This window comes from Venturia canescens, chromosome 3, assembly GCF_019457755.1.
Source record: "Venturia canescens isolate UGA chromosome 3, ASM1945775v1, whole genome shotgun sequence".
Taxonomy (NCBI): Eukaryota; Metazoa; Arthropoda; class Insecta; order Hymenoptera; family Ichneumonidae; genus Venturia; species Venturia canescens.
Window position 1 is genome coordinate 5,144,992 of NC_057423.1, and position 16,281 is coordinate 5,161,272.

Consider the following 16,281-nt stretch of genomic DNA (forward strand, 5'->3'; position numbering starts at 1 on the left):
AATTAATGAGCTCGCTAGATGAGTTTTTTACCTTTTACGGGCATTATTCGCGCCAGCGATATCTTAACTTTCAATTATAGAGAGAGAGAGAGAGAGAGAGCAATCTCGATCGAAACGTTTTGTCGCCTGGTAACGAAGCAAAAACGGAAGATTTGACCTCTCGACGGTGCGAAGACTCGACCGGCCTTTGCTGACATCGTCTAACGAACTCTGGTTTTACAATCGTCTAATTTTATGTTCCGTTTGATCCTTCGTGAAGGGAAATATCAATAAATATTTATACATCTGTGTGTATACCCAGCTTGATGTAGCAATGAGAATGTCGCTCACGCGCGGCTCTCATTCGACTCTAATATGCAAAGAGAAGAAATTCGTAAAAGCGTGCCCGACGAGATTAGCTCTCGGAGCGAAAAAACGCATTTGCGAGCTAACGCGTTCTTTCTTCTTACTCTCTCGTTTGCGTCGGGAAGCGTCGCGACGCCCCGCGTGGTGCTTTTCCCTCTGCACATAGACACAGAATACATACGCACTTTTTGTTCTCCAGCCGCGCCGCTCTCTCTCCACTCTGTCGCTGCTGCGGCCCGCTCGTCTTAATTTGATTATAAATTTTGTATTCTCGAGCTCTTGCTCTCGCATAAAATATTTTCCCTGTACCGCGTCAAGCCCCCGTACGATGGGTGAGCAGAAGCAGAAAGTAGCGGGGACTGCTTAAATTACTATCGAAAAAAGAGAAAAAACGTGCACCACGTTATTGCCTTGACGTATAGCTAATTCCAAACCATTACTTTTTTCGCCGCGCATCAAACTCACAAAATTACGTTTTTTGTCGTCGCTCTTTCGTTATATTGGCCTGAAAGTTTTTCTATATTTTTAACGCATCGATGCGGCTCGCGTTGTTCATGTCAATAATTGGACGTTTAATTGAGGCCTCGGAACTCATACTTCGTGCGTTCGAAAACCCTCGAATCGTCGTGTGGAAAGTACGAGTTAATCACGCGACGATATCGTCACTTCGGAGTCAATTTATTTCGACTGTTCAGTTTTTTTTTCTTTCAACTCACCATCGCCGTGTAGCGCGAGTTTCCTCGGCCAGAGGCGCCCATTCGGTCACGATATGATGGCTGTACAAAGTACACACGATACCGTCCTCTATGGATAATATTTCGGTACATAGAAGCCACATATAGATAGAGAATCGCATCGCATCTCGTGAATTCGCGCAGGAAAGAGGAAAAGAGAGAAAGAGCAGAGAGCAGTGAGAGCTGAGCGCGGCCGCGATGGCGTATTGATCTTTTTAGTGGCGTGTGGCGTTATCCTCGCCAGCGTAGCAGCCGCAGCAGAAGAGACGCGCAATCCAACTCGCCCGTCCAGACTAAAGGTCTATATTTCCCCGGGGACGAATACGTTTTATTATTCCTATAAACACAATTTCCTCGGAAATATTGTGACTCGAATATATATAAGTCCCGTTCGTACCTCGTACATGAGAGCAAACAGAGAAAGAGAGAGCGAGAGAGAGAGCTATGCGGAATGAGACGCGTGGACATTTGGTCTTTACGGCCTTTCGACCGATCGAGGATCCTGTCCGGACTTATCCGAATATCAAATTATACAATAATTGTCCAAATTCAACTCGGTATGCCATTCATATTCGTGCATCCGAGCTCAAATTATTTTCATAAATACACTTTACTCTTTTGATTCGTCACTTGAAAAAGTGAGTTAAACGACACTTTGGTCAGAGACGCATGACAGGGGTTTCTCAATATTTTCGGTTGATTCACAATGAATTACGATCACTTGAGATACGTTGTAACGAATCACTAAAAGATCGACCGAAAATTTCGTCATTGAAATACTGCTTTTTGCTAATAATGTAATATAAATCGAGAACAAACTATGATAAATGTAATGTTTAATTCATTAAATGTTGATGCGAATAAATAAATTTATCAAAATCCGACGGAATCAAGAACACCTTCATCCAATAAAAATAACATTTGATGTTTTTCTCGGTCAAAAACGAAGATGGTGGGATCCGAAGTTCATCACCGTCGCTCGACGTGAGATGACTCGTCAAAGAATTTTCTTCTGCCGGGTATAAGTAATGGATATCAGCCGTTGAACTTTCCTCTGATTCTCATAAATTTTTCTAAAACATGAAAACAAAATCAGAGATTGGTGGAACGAAAGGGAGAAAAAAATAGTGATATCCGATGATTCTCGTCTGCCAAGAGATGTCGAGCGCCATACAGTCTAGCTTGCAAATGTAGGAGACTCCTGTTCGCTCGTCAACGTTTTATATTTAATCCAGAACGTTTTAACAAGCGATAAACAAACGGTGTATCACTCGTGTGCGAAGCTTAAATTAGCCCCGATACCATTTCGTACGGGTTCACGCATTTATGAAGATGACCGTGATGGTGGCGTGTCCATCGAGGTTCTTGCTGTCCCGAGATGCGAGAGGAAGAAAGACAGAGCTGGAGGAACCGAGAAAGGGAGAGAGGGAGAAAGTCAGACGAAGATAGATGAATAGTACGAGAAAAGGAAGGGGCAAGGACTTGGTGGGGTTATTCTGGCGTAGCGAGAGGGAGAGAGGGTGATCGGAGTGGGGGGAAAAGCCAAGTGGTGGAGTTGCCAAGGACCGCCTCTCAGCATGCAATGGGCGGGAATCCCATCACGATTTATGACTCCCGACACTACCGACATCTACCAGTGCCACGGTGAACCGTCTCCCCCGCGACGGCCATTACTCTCCGACCATTGGCTGAATTTGCGTCACAACGCAAATCATGCGAACATCCAAATGTTCCTCGACTATCGAAACATCCTTTTTTTATTACTGCTTCTTCCTGATCATCAAATCATTCGAGTTCATAAATCCTCTCAATCAATCCTCCATAAATAACTATACGATTCGTAACGACGTCATCTATTTGATTTATCACCTCGCGCGACTAGAGTGGTAAATCTATATTTAGCTAATCGAAGGTAGCTGGTAAGGGTGAAATGTTCCTACCACCAATGTACCTAACTACGAATGCTGCAATTCCCGTTGCACTCTGTGAAGGATGAAAGTTCAACTGGACGTTGGAAAAAAAGAATCGCATCGGAGTAGAGTGAAAAGAGAGAAATGTCGAGTTTCTTTCAGAAAAATTAACAAATTATTATTCAAGAAAGGATCTTACAAAAATTAAAAATATGTTCGTACCTAAATGTCTCGAAATTCACCTACTTTCTCTACTAAAATCAAGTCATGAATATTTATTTATGTAGGTATTCGAGTGCGGAGATCCGTAAAAGTGAATAATAGCCCTGAAATTAACGTGGTTGCACACGAATGCATTTTCTACTCCGGAATCGAGTAGTGGGTCACTCTAACGGTCAATCGGGGAACTAGTTCAGCCTCCGGGGGATTATAGGGAATGACCTTGACCGAGTGTTGGTGCGAGAGAAATCATCGACAGGTAATTGAATTTTTTTTCGGGTCGAAGTAATTGGAGCACATTTCTGGATTACCGACAGACAATAAAAATGGGTCACGTTATTTGTATTAATTGCCAGGAAATAATGCGAATCCCGACGGTTTGTCGAGTTTCGTCGGAAAGCTTGTCCGGCAAGGAGCGTATCGGTGAGAAAAAATAGATCTCTGAAGGGTTTTTATGTTCGCGCGAGATTTCGTACAGATGGGTTACGTGGTTGACTGGCAACACGACGACTGACGGTTACGTCGGTTTACGGCTGTTTTAACGAGCAGTGCCTGCACGCGACTCAGCACTAAACCCTCGTCGAGTCCTACAAAACGTAGCCACTAGTTTAACGTTTTACGGCCAAATTTATTATCTGTTACCTCCTTATATGACGGAACGATAACAATAATTGTCAGTTTTAATTCGATCGTAAATCTACCGAGGGAAAGCCACTCTTCGGGCATTCTCGGAGTGCAGATCTCGTCCGTTGCGAGAGAAGATCTCCAGCATCTGGTGGCGTGCCGCTCGAGCCTCTCTGTGTTATCCTCCAAGCAGGATTTATATCCCCCAGACCGCGTTTTGTCGAGAGCTCGACGAGGCTGTTCACAGATGGAGCTGCATATATGGGGACAGTCCTACAGTCGGTACTAAAGCGCTTAAACGAGCAACTTCTCAATCGATACAACTGTCAGGATCGTCACTCACATGTTTCCGGTCTATAAATTTTATTGTTATCCTCATAAAACATACAGAGTCGATGTTTTACTCGTTCCTTCAAAGTTAGTGACTAAGTGAGAACTTCGAAACGATGTTTATAATTCGAATGAAGCTGATAAAATCTGCATTCGAGTTTGAGGAGCCATAACACTTTAATGATTCGATGCCAAATCACTTTATTCATATAAAAGTCACGTAAAATCTCGTTCGTGAAGTTCTCGGGGACATAGAACCGCCGACAGATGGCGTCCGCATGCCCTTTTTGAGGGCTACATCAATTTCACTTCGTTCATGTGCGGGCTCTCTCGAATCTGCAAGGGTTTTATGCCTCCATGTTAATGAACGGGGAAAGCAGTTGTTACTGTTAACAATAGCTACTAAAACAGTGTGCTTCGCTTATTCATGAAGTGATCATACAATTGAATTTAATTGACGGATTCATTACAGACGATATCTGTCTTTAAGCACTATTAATTATTTTATGACTCCCTGTCATGATTCTGATCACTGCGCGAATGCTTTTTGTTGTTGTTACGATGTCATAAAATCCTGAACGCTGACTTACACTTTGCTCAACTTATACTCCTTCGGGGGGCGAGGAGGAGGAGGAGGGGAGGTGCGAAAAGTGAACCGAGTGTGGAGTATCCGACAATGTCATCAGTTACATTTACGAGGCCGTCAAGGATCGAGTGAGTACCTTGAGGTTGCCTCATCGTCACTTTAAATCCCGTTACTCGATCGTAAAAGACTTTGACGACCGTGCGGGCGCGAACTCTCGTAGGTATATCCCAAGGCACGAGGTCTATGCCCCAGAAGCACGAACGAGAACGTTCACTGCGACTATAAAGACCAGTCAGGGGCTTTCCCCGTCTGCGAAGCCCCCTAGACGGTAAAAGGGCTTGACATTTACGTACCCACTTGCCCAATGATCGTTCTCATAATCGCTAATAGACCGAGAATGTCGAAAAGATGGAATATAACAATTATCCACGGCACATTCTCCTGTTACGTCTTTATTATTCAGTACACTTATTCCCATGGGAACTTTCGATAGGGGAGAGAAATGTTATTTACGATTGACAAAGTTACCCAATGGTCCTCACATGGATTCAATCGACAGAACCCTATTTATTCGCTTCATTTCCATTCCGATAAAAGATTTTTATTACTCGCCATTCTGAATTATCAAGATTTTATACTCGAAGGGTTCAATATCTGTATTACAATCTTACAATATTCACCCAATTTTTTTTCAATCCACCATTTAAAATCGTGAATCGCTTCGATCGAGAAACGGATGAAGGGAGAATAGATAAAGATTTTCTGATTTTTATTTTGTACGAGGATCAGAGTTTGCCAGATCATGTGAAAGAATGGTGAGATACGTTTTTTTTTTTTCCAGCAACAAACTCAACGATCACGATATTTATTGAATTATGGTGCGGATGTAAAATTCCAGTTGAATGACCCTCGAAAATTTTCATCAAAATCATCGCTGCCAGAATGAAAGCACGAATTGAGCAGTTGCAATTCGGATGAAACGATTATCCAAATCGTTGCACATTTTGTGACCCGTTTCCAATTACGAAAAAATCACAATTGATTTGACAGTGACGATAGTGGAAGAACCACAAATTTTGTAGTAACGACTTTGTATTACAATCGTATTTCGAAGTCCTCGAAGCAGCGTTGTTCGGTGCTCGTTCCTTACATAAACCATGTTTATACCCAGACACATATTTTTCCCTTTGAAATTATTAATACATCGTTTTTTGTTGGCCGTGGCATGTAGGATAAAAAAAATGTGGCCATATCGAGCGAATTACGTTCTCGACAGCGGGGCAGTTACGGACAGGAAAAAGAGGATGTAGAAGCTGGGGGAACTCTTTCATGAATTGGAAATGTCTTGCACCGGTGGCAAAACAACTCGTAAAATGTGAATAAAACCGCCATATCGAAGCACCATTTTAGATGCTTCTCCGGGCCGTTCCATTCTGATTCTTCGGAATATATTTTCACCCCGTGTGTGTGCAGTGGGGAACGCGTCATTAGTTATACGCTCCGTGTTCGTTCAATGCGTAATTCAGTGGCCGCGTGCACGTACATTTTAGAAGAATCATCGTCACCTGGCTTCGTGACGAAACTCGAAGCTCAATGTCCTCACAGATCATCTTCAAGGACTCAATGCAGCGACCACAAAGGCTGTTCTCATGAAGACACCAAAGAAATTTGAGGAATGAGAAGATGAGCGGGGTGGGGGGGGGGGGGGGGGGCTGAAGGAGATCATTTTTGGTTCGCACTATTATGTTGCTGGAAGAATGCGTAAGGCTTTTTCGAGCATACGTGACAAAAGTTTGGAGCATCATGGGGTATCCATTAGGGGTTCTTAAGGTTGTAAAATTCGACCTATCACGAGCCCCGTAAGCTTTCTTTCTCGTCGTGAGCGAGCACCAGGTCGAAAGTCTTTCACCAGTTGTATTTTTTTTTTCATCCTCGCGTAAATCTCGTTGGTATCCACGCGCGAACGAAGGAACGAAAGGGAGAGGAGGGTACCGGGGGCTCTGGGCGACAGGGGTGAACGAAAATAAAGAGAAATGGCGTTTTCTTTACCGCGTATTATGTACGATGGAGTAACTCTTACATGTGCTACTCTCTTAGCTTCAAATATAGCGCTACCTCAACGTCCCCTCATTCACCATTTTCATTTTTTTGCACCCTTTCCACAGCCGGAGTATTTTTTCGATTTTTTTTCTTTTGATTATGTGCTCCGCTCGCGTTATTAAGGTCAGCCACCTGCCGCGCGCTCGATGGAGCTCACTTCAGGGATGAACACCATTATATGCCTGCGTATATAAAGGGCAGTTCCATACAGATATAGCCAAGTGTGACGGGCTTTGCCTACGTGTGCAGCGTCGGTCCACACGGTTCTTGCGCGTCGAGGGGGTTGGTTCGGGTCTCCCGAAGAGGACCGTGTTCTTTTCGCGGAACAAAGAATATAAGAGATACGAAACGAGCAGAGAGAAAGAGAGAGAGAGAGAGAGGGGGGGAGGGCGAAAGCATCAACGTTCGGTGGAGATCGGAAAGTAAGAGAGACAAAGAGAAAGAGAGATGAAGGTGGAAGAGGAGAAGCTGCGCTGCGGGCATACAGAGCGGAAGATTCGAAAGAGCAACGGAGATGGGAGAAAGAAATGTAGAGAGCTAGCGAAAAGGGCGAAGAGGTATGGAGAAAGGAGAGAGGCTGCAGAGGTCCCCCGCGGGCCCGCACCGTCGGCGAGAATAAAGGAAAAGCGAGAAAAATGTGTCTAACGTGGCAGTGGCAATTCTTCAGCGGGAGTTGCCGCCTTAACGCCCGTTGGAGAGAGGCGATTGGTTCTCGAGAGGAGCCAGCGGGAAAGATGGCCGCCATTTCCCTCCAACCATCCGGGGAAACCCCCTCCCGCCCCGCGTATGCGTGACCCGTGTATTGGTGAGGGCGCGCGCGGGGGTGGTAGTCCGTTCGTGAAAAGGGAATTCGCGGCAATCCTACCGCTACGCGAGCTTGTGTAGGTTCGGGAAAGGCGATGGTGGTGGTAGTTTAGGTGGATGCGAGAAGGGGGCACACGAGGGGACTCCACGGGACTCTTATTCTTATTAACTGTTTAATCTTTTCCGGAGATGTACGGGCGCATTACCGTCGGCTTGTTTATTTCGAATCCTCTTTTTCTCTTCTTTTACCTTTACACCAACAGAGGGAGAAGCCGCACACATACGCGCAATCATCTTTATTCTCGCTCTCGCTTCTTTCCTCTTGTAATCCTCGCCTTAACTCTTTTCCCTTCGCGAATATCATCCGACTCACGCTGCTGCGGAGCCATTCCTACTTGTCACCGCGAGCGAGACAAAGAGAGAACTTGAAACTCGAGATATCCACCGCCCCACGGGATATATACTCGCGATACTTTGGAAAAAAATTTAATCAAAATGCCCCTCCGGACTTATGGATGTGTACGGGTGATTATTTCTCTCAAACTCCCATAGTTTCCCGACATAAATGCGAATTCAAACTTTTAGAACAACATATTTGTGTCGCTGCAAAATCCGCCTTTATTAATAGCCGTTACGAGTTTATTCGCGCGACTTAAAAGGGATAGATCGATCGGGCGAATCTCCCGATGAATTAATATGCAAACTCGCATGGAATTCTTCATTAATAGGTAGAAAAGGAACTTTTGGGTGGTCCATTTGAACGCCTGCTAAGAGGAAGGAAGGCAGACCGAGATAAAGAGAGAAACGGAGAAAGAGATCGCTTTCAGAGTAGCGATTCGAATGGGTGGGGGAGGAGTTAATTCCCTGATCTCGGGGATCCTCGCTTGGCAGGATAGCACACAGCTCGAGAGTTACACCACTCAATTATTTGATAATGTCGGCGACACAGCGCTGAGGGAATCTCGTTAAAACTTGGAGCGAACTCTCCGCGTAATCTCCCCCGATGTTTATACCGGCCTCCGTAAATCTCATGGCGCACCACCTCACAGAGGATGGGACGCGATCGCGGTTGTCTGTTCTCATGGTTCCTCTACTTTACCCCCGCCCATCTTCACTCTCGCCCACCATATCCGAGTTTCCTGCTACGGAATAGATAAAGCGAAACTTCGCGACAAATATACATCCCCTGTGTGCGCGCCACGATTTGGGAGCTCCCTGGCTTTTCTTTTAATTACAATTTAGCAAGGTAGACCCCGCAGCATACTTTATTATCTTATTTTATTTTAAATGCTATCGGGGAAACATTCGGAATATTTATTCTTTTCCCGTGTGCAAAAGAGTGCAATTCGAGTGGGGGAGGGTCTGAAAAAATTTGTGTTCAATCAAGTGTCTTTAATTTATACTTACTTTTAGGAACTTAAAGTCATTTGATTTTCCTTCTTCATCCCACTCGCTTTTTCGCTCGAGTCGCAAAGCTTAATTAAAGTTATTCAAAAACGGTTACGCGAAACGAGTTTCTCCGCGTGCCTCTCCGCGGAGCCAATTAATTGCGCGTTCTCAATCTGATCAGTGGACAAAGAGCTCGGGCTGGTTGAGAAGATCGTCGTAAATCGGACGTGACTATGCGATGAGTTCTGGTCCTTTGAAATCCTAGCAAACCGTTTGTGTCGCCCCGTCCTCGAAGGACGTCGTTAAGATCTTTGTCTGGAGAGCACGCACGCATACGAAGTGCGATGAGAACTTGCCGGATACGCTCTCCTTTGTTCGTTTGTGTTGTCGTCGATAGATACCGTTCACCAGAAGCCGAGCGTTTAGGTTAGCGTCTCAACTGTTGGTTCTTGAGCATGAGGAACTCGTTAAGCAGGTATATAACCTACACAAAAGATGGAAGACGAATGAAGGTGGGGTCCGAAAAGAGAATAAAGAGTTGTTGAGTTACACTGATGAAGACACTGAAGTTACAAATTTTATGGCTCTAAAACCTATAAAAATCTTTACCTACTTACTCGTTAGAAAGAAAATCTGAAAGTTACTGAAGGTAAAAGAAGAATTTTGTGGCGATTCAACTTCAGATCGTGAGAAAGGAAGTTTTGTCAGTTGCACCGATGACAAGTGACGGGCGCTTCGTCGATTCTTCTAAACTAGTAAACCGAAGAGTTTTCGTTAGATTTCGACATAAATAAAAGCCAAGTTTAAGTAGAAAAATCGATCCTGATGCAAAGTCCGAATCCCTGGGACTGTTGATTCCACGAGACTCGATAGCAGCCACGAATAATCCCCTCGGATAGGAAAATATGCTTCGCGTACAGTGCTAAAACGTTCGACCAGAGGTCAAGAATTCATGACAGTCGGACAAAACTTTATGGCAGCCTCGATTAGAGAGGGTCTCGTAGAGAGGATCAGGGGCATTGTAAGGGCGAAAAAAGTCGGTGCAGGGCGTTTGTATTCAGGGAGAAAAACGTGCAGGGTCCGTTAGAATGTCGCTTTTTTCGTAAATTGTCGGATTAGTTGGTCAGACGAGTATTTTTGTACGACGAACAAATATTGAAGGGGGTTGCCGGGAAGCCAGAGCAATGGGGGAAAGGTACACGGTGAAGGAACAAAAAAACATGAAAACACACGATGAGACTATAATACGAGAACATCTAGATTAAGATGAGCTTGAGGGGGGGGAGAGTACGAGGTTAGGATATCGTGTGATCCTCCCTTTTCCATCGAGTCGTAACGTACGATTTCGAGGGAAGCTGTGCAAGAAGCTCGAATCTGTGAAGGCTTTGCTGGCTTCGGGCACCTTCTCCCATTTCCATGCCGGCTCAGTGACCATCGAAGAAACAGAGGAGGAGGAGGAGGAGGAGCCACAAGAATCGAGGAGACTCAGGGACATGGAAAGATTCTGCAAGTGACGTACGAGAACGAGGACCACCCCTGTGGAGATCGAGTCCGGCTGGTATACGCACGGCCGGTTTCACACAAAAATCATATTTATCACCTCGCCTACCTGCCGCATGACTGCGTGTCTTCTTATCTTCATCTCTTTCTCAAAACGATCGATCTCTTTCTCTCTACCCCGCTCACTCCCTCAGTCCTATCTTGTTTCGATTCCTTCTTTTCCAACTCTCGTCTCCTCGTACCCTTCCTTTTTCACTTCCCTTACTTTTTTTCCCCTCATTTCGAATACGTTTCTCTTTCTCGTTCTCCTTTGCTTCGAAGCAAAACCCTGAAGAGAGCCTCGGGAATTCTCTTCTTTTAATTTCGTAGCAGCACAGCACGCCTTGCTCGGGGCGAATGATTGCCCCGCCAGGCCGAATTTATATCACGCGTTGGAAACTCGCTTTCGCATGGGACGAGGACGAGGACGAGGACGATATGCCATCCAACCAAGCTCTTCCTTCGCTCGTGATTAAATGCTCGACCGGATTGGATGTATGAATATGCCAGATTCGCCATATGTTTATACGCACGTATGCTCGCATGTGTTGTTAAATATATAAACGCTCACTGGGGCTCTATTTATTCGAAAGGATTTCTTTTCTGCTCTCGAGGACCCCAACGTGGGAATCCGTCAAATTTATTGCCGGGCTCTTCTCTTTCTTGTACCGTGTTTTTCGAGACATCTTAATTATTGCTTTTTACCTGTCCTATCCAGTGAACGGTTGCGACAAGAATTAATGCCCGCTATTATGTTTTACTAATATAACTGATACCTTGACCTTTGCTAACTTTCGTCTCTTTTCTCTCGGCTTTTTTCTCACTATTTATGAACTCTTGCATACGGGTTCGTATTTAAGAAAAAAAGAACAATTGCATTTCACGTTGGTTTGTGTCTATCGTCGTGTAAATTAAGACGAATAAGAAAATAAAAAATTCTCCACTTGAAAGGAAATCAAAAATGTTTTTTTGTGAATGATTTTTCATTAAAACGAAATTAAAAGTAGTGAAAACTATGTGGGAAATAATCAAACTTTTTATTAGACATTCGGGCTATTGGATTTTCGTTAGTGGAAGTGATATTTTATCACACTCAAACTTTCGTGCTTCGATCGAATTTAAAATGAAGGAAAGAGAATTGAAATTGGGGCGTGATTCAAATTAAGAAAAATAAAGTGAAGTTTTTGAAGGAACTCGTAAAAATAAAGTTGGAGCGTGAAACAAAAAAATCAAGGGTGAAGCTATTTCCGTCCATCAATTCTCGGAGGGTGAGCAGACCCGACGTTTTCAGCTGGGGAAAAGTGAGAAAGAATGCGCGGGGAGAAAAGCGAGGAGCCAGCACCTCGAAGGAATGCGTATATAGCTCGAGCTGAAATTGCCGAGAGAACGCGTATTAAAATCGCTGGATTTAGTGGAGAGATAAGCAGCACTGTGCCGCTCTTGCGATAGGGGTTGATGGAGGCCGAGGGTTGGGTACGAGTTGAGAAGAAAAAGGGAAGGGCGCTGGGAGAGGGATTGGAAAAGCGGAGGGAAAAGAAAAACTTTTCTTTACTTTCGCCAGCGCCATTTTCGCATTACCATCACCTTTCGCCCTCTTTTTTCCTCTTTCTTTTCTCTCTCTCACCCTCGTCCTCACTAAAGCCATTATCCAAAGCCAAGTTCGACCCTTTCCGGCAGGCCATCCCAGCACAATTCTCCTCACGAATCTACCCTTAACGCCCACATAATTTAAGTTGCCATACACGATATAATTTTTTCTGTCCTCTCAGCGCTGTATCTCGGACGCTATTATCAAAACCTTTACATATTACTTAATGAGCACTTTGTAACTAAATCTGTCTTGACTCACCTGCTGGTGAAATCGGTGTCAACACAAAACCAATTCAAACATGACGTTGTCACGGTTTAAAATAGTCTCATAATATTCGTGATACCAGTAACCCTTCGCCATATTTATAGGATCGGATATAATAAATTCGATATTCTTTATTTTCAAATTCAATTCCAAACGGAATTATAATATTTTGTTAAACGACTTCGTTCTTTCTTCGAGGTTCGTGAATAAAACTGTCCCTTCTCTTGATATTTTCTTTTTCTTCACTTTCATGTTCCGTTCCCACATATTTAATCCAAGACTAATTTATTGAGTGTGGAACAAATAATTCAGTAAAAATCCATCTTATTAGATGTCTTTTCTATATGACTGAATAAGTTTTGAAACTGGTAGAAGGATGAGTAAAGAAATAAAATTTGTTTGTTAGGCCTTTGAGGGCACATAACCGAAAGGGGCCCCTGACGAGAATGCAAAACGTCGTGCTCGCGTGCACAGCGAGGAAAGCTCGTGTGTGGTCTCGGTTTCCAATGCAGCGAGTACAACTAACCGTGTCCATCCTCTCATTCGTTTTCACATGAATTTATCCATCGAAAGAAGTGAGCTTGTGTCAGGTTGAAGTTTTTTCTTTCTCCTCACGTTTCTACCTGTGTTTACGGAGTTTCTGTGTACATAATGCTTTAAAGGATGCATTTCGTGCTCTCTCAAATGGGTAATATAATCCATCGGGAGGTGTTTCCTGTTTCAAGACATCGGGGCTGGTCTGACTGCACGCTGATTCTTTCCTTATCCGCTCGCTCTTTCTCACTCCTACTCTCTCTCTCTCTTTCTCGCGTACACTCCCCCTTTCTACGTTTCTTTCCCCTGGCTCCGCTCGCGTGGCAGTCTCGCGTACTTTTATGCCGTCGTAAAAGCGTCGTAACAATTAATAAGTATCTCGTAAAAGCGATTGCTGTTGACACCTCTTTGAATGACAGGGTCGGGACGAGGAGCCACACGCCACCGCTGTCCCGACCTCGGTTTCGTCTGGGTACTCTGGCTGGTGTGAGTATGGTACAGACGCGTTGGTGGCCGCGGTCCCACGATTGCCCGTAAATCAAGTTTACGCCTTGGTCGTTACTTTTAATCGGCCAGTTATGCGTATTGCCGGACGAACGACGCTAGCGCGGTCATTCGACGACCGCGATGTCTCGCTTGTTTTCTCTCAGTATCATATGAATATATACATAAATATGTGCTGGATATTATATGAATATCCGTGAATTTATACCGTCAGAATATGAATCCTGTTCAACGAGCGTATGATTGCGATATTTCAACATCGAATTCTTCTCTCGTGATACTTGAATTTTCAGCTAATTTCTCGACGTCTCCAAAATTCAATGCACCAAGTAGATTTAATCGAGAATAAGGATGTCGTTGTGTAGCGAAAGGGGGCAACAAATACAATTTCCGTTGCGGCCATTGCACACACAGTGCAGTTGAGAAAGCAGAGAGAAAGAAAGGGAGGAAGAGAGAGAGGAGCGTCGCCACCGCCGTCGTCCGCGGTCGGGATAATATTGCACGGATATAGGGAAACTCATTCTATACTGCCGTGGTGTATAGGGGTAGTAGAAACCACAGAACTGTGGTCGCCTCGGGTCTCTCTGCGTCGTTGCCTTAATTAAGTTACACGCCGTAGCCCGGTTGTTCCGCTGCGTATTAATGTCACACCGCCAGAGTACGAGAACATTAGTTGGCTTCAATGCTTTCTCGTCCCCTCTAACTTCTGTTACATCGCCCGAAACTTTCATAGACATGAATTTTCTATTACCCTATAATACACCTGGGGAAAAAAAATATTGTTGGCGTACTCCAGTTGCTAGAGAACACCGCTGCGCACAACGATTTTTACCTTCGAAACAATAACGCGATCGCAACAATGCGTAGCCAGATATTTCTGAAATCGAACAATGTTGTTAAAAATCTGTAACGATCTCACCTCTCGTCCTAGAAACGGGCAGATTTGAATCGACTCTTCTCGGCGAAGATTGATGAGTTCGAGAAATTTCGACTCCTCTGATTATTGGAATTCAAAACATTCGTAACATGCGACACTATTATCAACGAATTCCGAAAAACATACAAGTTTTTTCATTCGTTTTTCTCCACCTGCACAGCAATGAACATTTCGAATATCTGTGTGTTAATTGGATGGAAAAATTAAGGTCCGTCGTCGGATTCCTTGTATGAAGAGCTCCAGAGAATAAATGAGTGAATTCATTGAAAAGGATGATCTAAAATGTACTGACATATTGAAGTTGATCGTGAAACGATGATGCATGTGCGAACCGCGAAGCAAACGATCGCCTACTGGGATAAATGAGGTGCGCAAGGTCGTCAGGAAGATAAAAAGTACGGTTTCCAATGGATCTGGGATGTGTCTCATCGGTATTGCGGATACGAATTTTGTAGGAAGCCTGCTGGGTGGCGCTAAGCTTCTGACTTCTTTGGGAGCCAAGGGTAGCTCCGGCTCCCGTTGTCGTGCTGTCGCAAACGCTATTTGGGAAGGGGTGGATCTTCGAGCTACGAGGGGATTGCTCTCGCCATATACGTACATATAGAGACTGCTTGCACGTTGGAGAATTCTGAGTGGAGAGGCCAGAGCAATAGCCTTTACGACTCGACCATAGTATCGAACGATCTATCCGACCATTAAGATAGTCTCGAAACGATTCGGTAACCTTTGGGTCTCTGTGAAAGCGATACGCTATCGAGTCTTCTCTTCTCTCGCTGGCTTTTCTTTCTTCAGGCCAATGGGCCGTACCATCAGGCTTTCTGCGGACTTTCGCGAACGTTTTTCCTCCTACTTTCTCGCGCGTCCTTTTTCGTGTCCTTTCATTTCAGTGACAAGTCAGATAAAGGACAAAAGCTCGCTGGGCGCTCAAAAAGGCGCGGGAAATAGTCTAAAGAAATGAAGTTCCATCTTCTTTCTTGCTTGCAGCAGAGCTTCCACCCCTCAAAGCTGATGCATAAAATGAAAATCTCAGAAGCCAATACGCTCGCAGCCACCGTCCGAACTCCATTACCAGGCATCATCCTTTTCTTATCTTTCACCCGGAAGCCTCTCGATGAATTTGTTCCCTTCGAGATCTCGAGGGCTGCAACGCTCCCTCGGGTCAAATAACTCCCACGCATGATCACTCCCCAGCTTTGGATAAAAAATGCAAAGACAGTTTTGTTATTTGAATAAATGTATCAGGGATGAAGGATCGCACGTTCGTGAAATTTACTATCTTATACCGTGGATCAATCAGACTGGAAATCGCAAATCGTGAAAACGCATCGGGCAATAATTTATATGAATTGAAATTTAATGAAAAAAGTATTCGTTCGAATTCAAGTTTAGCGTGGCAAAAACTTTGAACTTATCAGACATTTTCACATAATCTTTAGTTAGTGAAACGAGTGTTCGATTCAATCGACGTGAGTGCTAATAACACGATGGCTGCGTAACAAAGGCGATCCAGCTTACAGCCGAATCCGCGAAAGCTCACCCACTATGTCCATTTCAATTACGATTCGTTCTCGACAAGAATCGCTTCAACTCTTTTCAATTATATACAATGACAGAAAGTAGCAGAAAGGAAAATGTCGACGGGTGGGGGGGGGGAGGAGGGGGAAGAAGAAAGAAGAAAAAAGTAGCTTTGTTCGAGCTCACCGGACCCTGTGATTGGCGCTTTTGGCGTAGCTGCTCCGTTTCTTTCCTTCGCGACGGCATCTTGGCGTAGAATAGGAATAAATGTATAATATAAAATGCAATAAGGATTCTTGGCAACCGTCCGGTGATTGCAAAGTGTCGGTAAATTTTGGCGGTTATTGTAGCACGGA

The 16,281-nt window shown here is 44.4% G+C and overlaps 1 protein-coding gene across 1 annotated transcript in view; it reads left to right on the forward strand.

The window, feature by feature from the left end:
- LOC122407957 (uncharacterized) overlaps positions 1-16,281 on the forward strand; it is a 291,189-nt gene that overhangs the window by 215,282 nt on the left and 59,626 nt on the right. The gene's annotated exons all lie outside the window — the stretch shown is intronic.